The 9,362-nt window shown below is 38.0% G+C and overlaps 1 pseudogene; it reads left to right on the plus strand.

Annotated features, from left to right (window-relative positions):
- The first annotated feature begins 5,288 nt into the window (after window positions 1–5,288).
- Window positions 5,289–6,211, plus strand: LOC116636454 (annotated as a pseudogene).
- The last annotated feature ends 3,151 nt before the right edge of the window (window positions 6,212–9,362 follow it).

A 9,362-nucleotide genomic window follows, 5' to 3' on the forward strand; every position in this document is an offset into this window, starting at 1 on the left:
TAAACCTTGGTTAAAGTATATTCATTCTCTCATGAGTGAGTTATTTTATTGAGTTCTGTGTTTGAAGACAGAACTTCTGTATAAATTTCTCAGTTTTGTCAGATAATGTAAACAATATGATACCATAAAGTGAAAATATAGTTGCTACTGAAATCATGAATTAATCCAACTTCTTGGAAAATCCACTCTCAGTTCACTGAAGGGCTTCCTGTTGAATGGGAGGTATTTTTCCGTGTCACATTTTCTCATAAAAATACACATTCTGTATCTTTGATTTTAAGTCTGGTATTATTTTAGTAGCTAAAGATACTGAGGGTATTTGCTGGTAATAGAGTGAATAATGAAGCTAGAGAATTGTGGATATTTTTGGTTATCTTTTACCAACAGTTTTTACGAATCAATCTCATTTTCCCCTATTTCTATGTTCAGTTAATAATATTAACACAGACTTTTAAATTTTTCCTTAGAAATACTGTCAAAGCATGAGGGACTGGAATCTTCTTTGATATTTGGAAGAAAAAGATTGATGATAAAACAATATCAGAAGCAATTCAAGTTATTGTTTTATAGGATTCACTGTAGTAACAATAGAATTATGCTTCGTATTCTATAGTTAGTGAGACTGAAGATAAAGGAACACACTTTACAAAGATTTTCTTTTAAAAGTGATTTGGTATGAAAATTTGGCAGTCATTTTTTAGTTAATCCATATTCCATATTCTACAAACATCTGGGTTTTGTGGGTGAACTAGCTGGTTTAAATACTAACTTAAACACTTTTCAAACCCGAGATTCAGTTATTCCTTCAGAACCTTTGTATTTTGATTTGGGGCTGATTGAGATCATTCCTAATATCTGTTGCTAGGTCATCATTAGGTATGTCTAACAAATGACCAAATGCACATATCTTTACACTGGATTTAATTTTTGTTTTCTAGAAAGTCAGACTGTGTTTTCTAAGGAACATGTACTGTGTGGATTTTTCTGGTGTCAAAATCCCAGCAACCAGGGGTAATTCTGAGTATTTGCTTGTGCCCAAATCCCTAAAGAATTCTTGTATCTTACTCTTCCATAATGGATATCTTCTTAGTCCAGCCTAAATCCTCCCTGGCAATTTGCATCACAGGAACCCCTACATCTGTTCTATAGTAGGGTTGAATCCAAGGGAATTAAGCTCTCCCCTTAGGAGCTATTGCTGTCATTCATGCTACACAGAGGGGGGGCATTCCTGCCTTCTCTCTAACTCCAACCCCACTGCCTGGCCAGGAGAATTCTTAATAGTGTGTGATCCAGAAAATTAATTAACTATTTTAATACACTGTGCTTTTTAAATGTGATTCTTGTAAACTGGAACACTCTGGCATCATCCAAATTTAAATCTAAATCTTTTGGTGGGAAATTGTAATATGGGTGTTGTCTGATGATTTTTGATGAGATTAATTTTGAATTTTATTTTGAAATTATCTCTTATTTTAAGGAGAGGGAATCTATGAGAGAATCCTATTTACTTCTTTTACTAAGTACAGATATTTGTCATACCATACTTTTGATTATTTGTTGTGTTGTACTCTGGATTGCTTCATCATTGTCGCTGTGAAAAGTCTATAGCTTGTTTATTGCTTCCAAATTATGTGTGTCAGAATTGATTTCAAAATAAGTTTTTAGAATAATTTTTTGAGTCAACTGCTTTCATGCTTTCTAAAAATTAGAAAAATATATATTGAAAAGTCCCATTTAAGATACAACGAAAATGCAAAATATCTTGATATATCATTAGCAAGAAAAAACATGTGGGAACTATATAATGAAAATGGTAAAAGTTTGCTGAGACCTAAGAGACAATTTTATCAACTGAAGATGAAATATATTAAAGGTTGTCTGTTCTTTTCATAATAATTCATAGAACTGATATTACCTAATAAAACCACAGTAAGTTTTTTCTTTTTTTAATTTGTCATAGTAAATCTAATGTTTAGCTCTCAGTATGAACAGGGGCAAATAGCCAATACAATTGTCTTATAAGTTATAAAGCTACAATACTCAAGACAGTGTCATTTTGACAAAACAATGGATAAGAAGGAAAAATCAAGACAGATTCAAATATGTAAAACTTCATTGTGTTGGTATCATAAATGAATGGGGTTGAGCTATTAAGAAGTGACTCAGGGACAATTGCTTAACACTTGTGGGAAAAAATAAATTAGATCTAGTCTCACTTCATATCATATATCAATATAAATTCCATGTGAGTTGAAGAGATAAATGTAAAAATATGAGATCTCTGGAAACTATAGAAAACAGAGTCAACTGGCTGACTTAGTAATGATGAATAGTTTTAAGCATTATAAATAATTTTAAAAATCACAAGAGAAAATCCATAGATTTGACTACATGAAAAATTAATAATTTTTGAATGACAAAAACCAATACCGGGTTAAAAAAAATAACCTTAAAAAAAAAAAAAAACTATCAGCAGCAACTATTTCAGATGCTTTTCATCTTTATGGTCAACGAACTTGAAGGGGAACAGATTTTGCAAACCCAAAATATGCCGCTTTGGCTTGAGGATTATTTTGAGCTAAAGGCAATCAAAACTCAGCAGATGCAAGAAAAGCTCTTTTCCTCCCCATCAACTACCTAAACTTACACTGGAAGGAGGGCTGTACGAGAAAGAGCTATTATAGAGATACCTTTCTACCTAAGAAACTTCTCTACACAACAGGGTAACCTTTGTTTTCCAAACCTCCCTCTCATCTTTCTGTACAAGGCCTTCCTCCCAGACCCCTACCCCTTTCATTAGTCCAGGATGTTATATAAATCTCAATTACCTGACTGCCTCTAGAATCTTATCTCTCTTTAATTAAAACATTTTAATTAATTAATTAATTTATGAGAGAGAGAGAGAGAACAAGTGGGAGGGGGAGGGGCAGAGGGATAAGTAGGCTCCCCACCGAGCAGGGAGCCCTTGATGTGGGGTTGGATTCCAAGACTCTAGGATCATGACCTGAGCCAGGCAGAGGCTTAAGTGACTGAGCCACCCAGGTGCCCCTAGAGTCTTCTTTATATGACTTCTGTACATGGGTAATTTTGTTTGTTTTTTTCCTATTAATATGTCTTACATCTATTTAACTATTAGACAAACTAAAGAACCTAGAACCCAGAAGGGAAGAAGGGAATATTGTTTTCCCCCTAGAAACTCATGTAAGTTAATACATAAAATGCTAAAATTCTAATAGGAAAATAGACCAAGAACAGGTTTTAGATGAGTCATAAAAGAAATTTTAACATAGTAAAAAAAAAAGTTCAGCTTAACTGGAAATCAAAATTATGTACCCATTAGCACCCCACTCAGAATTATCCAAAATTGTTAATATTTTGGTGAATATTCTTCTAGTCTTTGTGATCTTTCATACCCCTCTATCCATTAATTGATCTATTGATTTATCCACCCATATATCTACCTTTCTACTTTCTATCAATTTAGCTCCATCCACTCATACATAAATGTTATATGCAGTTGATATGTAGTTTTTCTAAAACGAATCATAGTGTACACATTGCTTTTAACTTTTTTCCATTTAGTGTATTTTTTTATTTCTTCCCAGGTTATTATATTTTCTTCTTCTACAAAATATTCAATCTTTGTATAATATTACAGTGTGTTGATATACCATGGCTTATTTGACCAAGCTCTCCTCCTGGGCATTTAGGTTGTTAACAGTTTTTCAAAAGAGATCACTGAACATCATTGCACAGATCAGATTATTTTCTAAGGGTAAATTTGAAAGGTTGGATTTACAGTATGCAAATATTTCAGGCTTTTGTTGCATGTTCCCCAGCTGTTCTTCAGAAAGATTTTAACTTTTACCTTTCCACCAGCAATGCATTGGAGTAATTATTTCTCAGTCTTGCAAGCACTATCTAATATAGTTAACATTTTATGTAAGTTAAATAGATTGGCAATATTTTATTATTCTTTTACTTCACATTTTTGATTACTAAAATGATAAACTTTTTTGTTTTATGGTCATTTTTTTCTGTTGTGAAATTTCTAATCATGTCATTTACACCTATTTTCTATTGACATTAATCTCAGTATCAATTTTTAAAGGTTTTGTTTGTACTCAATTAAAAAAATGAAAAATAAATGAAAAAATTAAAAAAACCATAAAAACTATGTTGTATTTAGGATAAATATACCTTAGATTATGTATATTAAAAACATAGAAATTTTTAAGAAAACTAATTAATCAAATCTATCAGTTTTTTTCTGTAGAGTTTCCACTTTTAAGCGATGTGATTTTGAACCCTTAGCAGATAACAGATTATATTAACTAAAATGAAAGAATATTTTGATTCATCCATTCCATTTTTCTTCAAGTTTATAGTTGAATCTTTCATTTTGGAAAGCATGATCAATGGAATTTTTTAGCATAGAGCCTTAAAGGAAAATTCAGAACCACCTGATTTTTAATTAAAATGAATTCTGTAGAAGGATTATATTATGACTTCCCAGTGACTTTCTTTTTAGTACTAAAAATTGGGCATATTAGAAAAAAAATTGGGCGAATTGGAAGGATTGAATTATATTAAGATCTTATGGAAGTTAGACATAATTATTTTTAGTGCTAATGGTTTTTGTGCATAGAATTTTTTTGTGCATACAATTATCCTGGGTTTGAGTAAGTAACTAATAACTATCTTAGCAACCCACTTGGATCTTTGTTTTGGGACGAAATTTTGTTCCTGAACATTTAAATTTGGAAGGTTAAATTTATCTAGATGATACTCTTGATTTTAGAGGAGCAGATCTATACTGATCAGATGAGAAAAATCTGAGGAGCTGAAGGTAGTAAGGGGAACTGCCTGATAGATGCTGAATGAGTTAATTGAGGGCATATGGTACAGCTGTGGATTAGAAGGTCTTATTTGGGTTCCTGGATCCAATTCCAACATACGTGTGAGGGCTTCCTACGCAACACCAAGCGGTACTTGGACACCAGCAGGGTGTCTGAGAATTCAACTCAATTCTGACATTATTTACCCGCAAATAGCATCAGATTCCACAGGTTGAGGGCTCAGACTGTGGGCCACCTCGCCCCACCCCCACCCCTGTTCCAACCCCCTCCTTCAGACTCCAGCCCCCAGTCACAAGCCCAGGCTGTTCCTCGTAGTTCTGACTGATTGGCTATAATTAGAAGTTCCCGAGATCAGACGAGATGGGGCGCGTTCAGGGTGGGATGGCCACAACCTCCTCCTCAGGTTAATTTGCTAGAGCGGCAAGCCTCATGGGTAGCAGCAGTGGAGAACGGACCCCACAGGGCCCTGCACAGGCCCACCGCTGCCACATGCCGAGTTACCATCCCACGTGGCAGGCAGGGCAGCTGCGGCAGTCCGCCCCAGTCACCAACCCTGCAATGCGTAGCAGCCTTGCTGCCCGCACCACCCGCTGCAGCGCAGGGAGCTGCAGCTCAGGCGGCATCACGTCGAGGCTGCCTGCTGGAGGGGACAAGAAACTCATTGCCCAGAAGGTTTGGGGAACAGTGAGATGATTGGTTCAGTATAAGAAACCTATGGTTTCATCAGCAGAAATGACATGAAGGAAGATCAATCTGTACACCAGACCGCCAAAAAGAAGAACCAAAAAGAAGTACCTTCACAGCTTAGGAGATGGACTGTGGAGTTTGACGTTGTTGATGGAGGAAAGGGCGTGGAGGCAGCAAATGTGACAGGCCCTGGTGGAGCTTCAGTGCAAGGCAGAGAATATGCAGCAGACTGTAGCCATTATAGACGCTCCGCAAGTGGCAGGGGTCCTCCACGCTCTTCCCAGCAAAATGACTAGAATAGTGCGAGTGGGAAAAGGAGGGCTGGGAGAATGCTCCTGAAGACGAAGCCCAACAGCATCGCCCTCCCGCAGGCGAGGCTTACTAGGGTGGAGACCCAGTGGGTGTGAACCAGTCTTCCAACCCTCCAGTACAAGGAGAGGTGATGGAGGGAGCTGACAAACAAGGTGCGGGAGAACATGGTAGACCAGGAGGACAGAATACTTATTCCACCATTCACAGACCAGGGGTCCTCTTAACCAAAGACAGCCTAGAGAGGACCGCAGTGCAGAAAGGAAGAAAAAAAATCAAGGAATGAGACCCAAGGTCAGCAGCCACCTCAACGACGCTACCTCCGCCACTTCATTACCAACGCAGATGGTAATTGAAAGCAGCCAATCAACCAGCTAGAGAATTCATCCCCTCCGGAGGCTGAGCAGGGCGGGACTGAGTAAATGCGGGCTTGCCTTCTCTCCCATCATCTGGTTTAGTCATCCAACATGAAGAAATGAACATGAAATTCCAGCAATAGAGAGGAACAGAAGATTGGAGCCGAAGACCGTAAGTGCTTGCTTTTTGCCCATTGATCAGATGAATAGAACTATCTTCATTGTCTATGCAGTATGCATTTTCTATTACTTTTACCTGAAGACCTCTCTTCGGTAATGTCAAACGTGGTTTTGTTTTTTAAAGCCTGTTTTTTTTCCTCAATACACCTCTAAAGGTTTTTAAATTATTTCATGTCTGGTCAAGTTGAGATTTTTAGTATATGTGCTGCCGAAGCGAGCACTCAAGTTGAGATTTTTAAGAGCCTCATTTTAAATTTGTAATAAAAGTTTGCAATTTTATCTTTTTTTTTTTTTTAAGATTTTATTTATTTATTTGACAGAGAGAGACACAGTGAAAGAGGGAACACAAGCAGGGGGAGTGGGAGAGGGAGAAGTAGGCTTCCTGCTGAGCAGGGAGCCCGATGTGGGGCTCGATCCCAGGACCCTGAGATCATGACCTGAGCCGAAGGCAGACGCTTAACGACTGAGCCACCCAGGCGCCCTCAATTTTATCTTTTTAAAGTCAACAAAGGGCACGCACCTATTAATAAAAGTCTTAAATAATGGAAAATTTGCTAGAGCGGCTCACAGAACTCCGAAAACCCACATACTAACTACATTACCGATTTGTTACCAAAGAATATAACTCAGAAACAGCCTGATAGAAGAGATGCATAGCTCAAGGGCACAGAGCTTCCACGCCCTCTCCAGGCATGCCTTTCTCCCAGCACCTTCATTGGCACATCAGCCTTGAAGCTCTCTGAACCCCGTCCTTTTGGGTTTTTACGGAGGCTTTATTACACAGAAATGGTTGATTAACTCATTGGCCATTGACAAAGGATTTAACCTCCAGCTTCTCTCCCTTCCCCAGAGGTCAGGGTTGGGGGTGGGACTGAAAGTTCCAACCCTCTATCACAAGGTTGATTGCTCTGATGACCAGCCCCATCCTTAGGTGATCTAGGGGCTTTCCTGAAATCGCCTTATTAACATAACAAAAGGCACCTCTATCGTTCTCAGCATTTAGGAAATTGCGTGGGTTTTAGGAGCTCTGTGCCAGTAATGGGGACAAAGTCCAAATATACATTTCTTATTATAAATCACATATCACTGAAGGTGACTCCTGTTATTGGGGAATTTACAGTGTAAAATTATAATAATCAATAGGCTAGTGAGGAGGCATAACCAGTATGCCTGGATTGGTCTTTTTCTAAACTATACAATTCTTTCCACTCAGTTTAACTCACATTTGTGAGTTATTAGCCCCATGTGTGTTTACTTTTAAAAGAGTGTGAGTATCCATGCTCTAGCATCGAAAGCAGTGCATTTTCATTGCCTGGATCCTTCTCAAAAACACAGATGATGATTCAGTAGATTTTGCCTGGGACCTGAGATTCTGCATTTCTGTCAAGTCCCCAGGTGAAATCACTGCTGGTTCACGGTCTCCTCTTGAGTAGCAAAGGTTGAGAAATCTGGTATTGATACTTCTAGTTCTCTATAAAGTAATAGGTAAAACACATGAAATCATAAAATTGTGTTACAGCGATTGGTTGAACACTTTTTGGGGATCAAGTGAAGTCCACCATCTGGATCTTAAAAGATCATGATAACTTGTAGATTAGATTATGGGAGCTGTTTTCTGGAGAAACAGGTGGGACCGATGTAATGGGGCTGGTCCTCAGCCCATGGTTTGAGTAATAAGGTCTTTTTCTTGTTTTTTCTTTCAGCTTCATTGAGATATAGTTCACATAAAACGCATACAAGCATTTTCTGAGCCTTACATGGATGTAAATTCCCAGCCATCCAGTGTTCGAAATTGATAACCATCGTTAAAAAGTAAACATTCTGAGCTACTACCAGCTCTACAGAACTAAACCATGTTTCTTTTTTGCTACTGATCCACTTCCCCTGATGGGAGTTAGCAAGAAATAGAACTAACCATGCCTAAGCACCCCTTATCTTGGCTTCCCTTCAAAGAAGGAAATGGGGGCACCTGGGTGGCTCAGTAGTTAAGCGTCTGCCTTCGGCTCAGGTCATGATCCCAGGGTCCTGGGATCGAGCCCCACATCGGGCTCCCTGCTCAGCGGGAAGCCTGTTTCTCCCTCTCCCATTCCCCTTGCTTGTGTTTCCTCTCTCGCTGTGTTGCTCTCTGTCAAATAAATAAATAAAATCTTAAAAAAAAAAAAAAAGGAAATGAGTATAAGGTTAGAACTGACCTTTTCTGGAACTGTGGACATGGGGTTGGTAACACAACACATCCAAAAGAACCTGGTGAGTTAGATCAGGGATTTGTGCTGAAAAGCAAGGGGTGACCAGAATGATGGCAGGAGCTGGAGCTGGAGGTTAAGGGTGGGGATGGGTCATTCAACAGATGGCCAATGCCCATGAAGGCAAGAGCACATGCCAGAGCCACACTGGGTAGACTGAAGACAAAAGTTAGACATTAAAGACTGACTTTTAGTCACTGTGCACATGTGTTTTTTCCCTGATTATAACAATAAATCATGTTCCATGTAGAAAATGTGGAATAAAAAATAAAGAAAATAGCCTATCATTAAATCATGTCATCATAATAACACTATTACACAATAATGTAATAATATCATCTTTATCACTATATCCATAGTTACATCTTTTTTTTTTTAATTTACCTTTTAAAAATTTTTGGTGAGCCTATGAAGTCTTAAATGTTATGAACTGTAGAAGCCTTCAAGAACTGGATGTTAATGACATATATAATAAGTGGGTGGGCTGTCTAGATCTAGAGAGAGAAGCATGGTGCCTTAGGTCTTTGTGCTTTTATGTGCCATACGCACTACCAAGACTACTGCTATTTGGAGAGAAGCAGGGAAACCTCAAATAAAGTGTTCAGCTGCTAGCCCAGATTTTGCCAAAAAAATGCTCGACTCCATTTCTGCCCAGTTTAGGGACTCCGATACAGATATATATTTGATATAAAATATTGAACTATTTTGAAATATCTTTGAGTATGACT

The sequence above is a fragment of the Phoca vitulina genome, unplaced genomic scaffold (genome assembly GCF_004348235.1).
Source record: "Phoca vitulina isolate PV1807 unplaced genomic scaffold, GSC_HSeal_1.0 scaffold12, whole genome shotgun sequence".
Lineage (NCBI taxonomy): Eukaryota > Metazoa > Chordata > Mammalia > Carnivora > Phocidae > Phoca > Phoca vitulina.